The following is a 288-nucleotide window of genomic DNA, read 5'->3' on the forward strand; positions in this document are numbered from 1 at the left end:
GATTCCCACAACACCTAACGACAGGTGAATCCCGGATAGAGTTGAGAGACAACTCCACAGCAACCACCTGGCTGGTTGGGGATCGCCCGCACTGTGTCACTGCTGCGCGCAGGCGGCAGAGAAGGACTGCGTGATCCTGCCGGGCAATGTGAGAACACTTTGTCCCCACTTTGATTCTGTTTTTGAACCACAAGAAAAAAAGGGTCACAAACCACTCAGCCCGTGTTCTCTCCCTCTCGGACCCACCAAGAGGCCCGAGAACGGTCATCAATGGCGAGCGGCTCCTGC

General features: G+C 56.2%; 1 non-coding gene across 1 annotated transcript; it reads right to left on the reverse strand.

The window, feature by feature from the left end:
- Positions 1-210: 210 nt before the first annotated feature.
- On the reverse strand, positions 211-288 carry LOC113962357 (the record flags this gene model as incomplete). The annotated part of the gene is made up of 1 exon (XR_003532529.1): positions 211-288. It is a non-coding gene; the product is annotated as a small nucleolar RNA U3 (small nucleolar RNA).

The sequence above is a fragment of the Neopelma chrysocephalum genome, unplaced genomic scaffold (assembly GCF_003984885.1).
Source record: "Neopelma chrysocephalum unplaced genomic scaffold, ASM398488v2 Primary Assembly neopelma1_150740, whole genome shotgun sequence".
Lineage (NCBI taxonomy): Eukaryota > Metazoa > Chordata > Aves > Passeriformes > Pipridae > Neopelma > Neopelma chrysocephalum.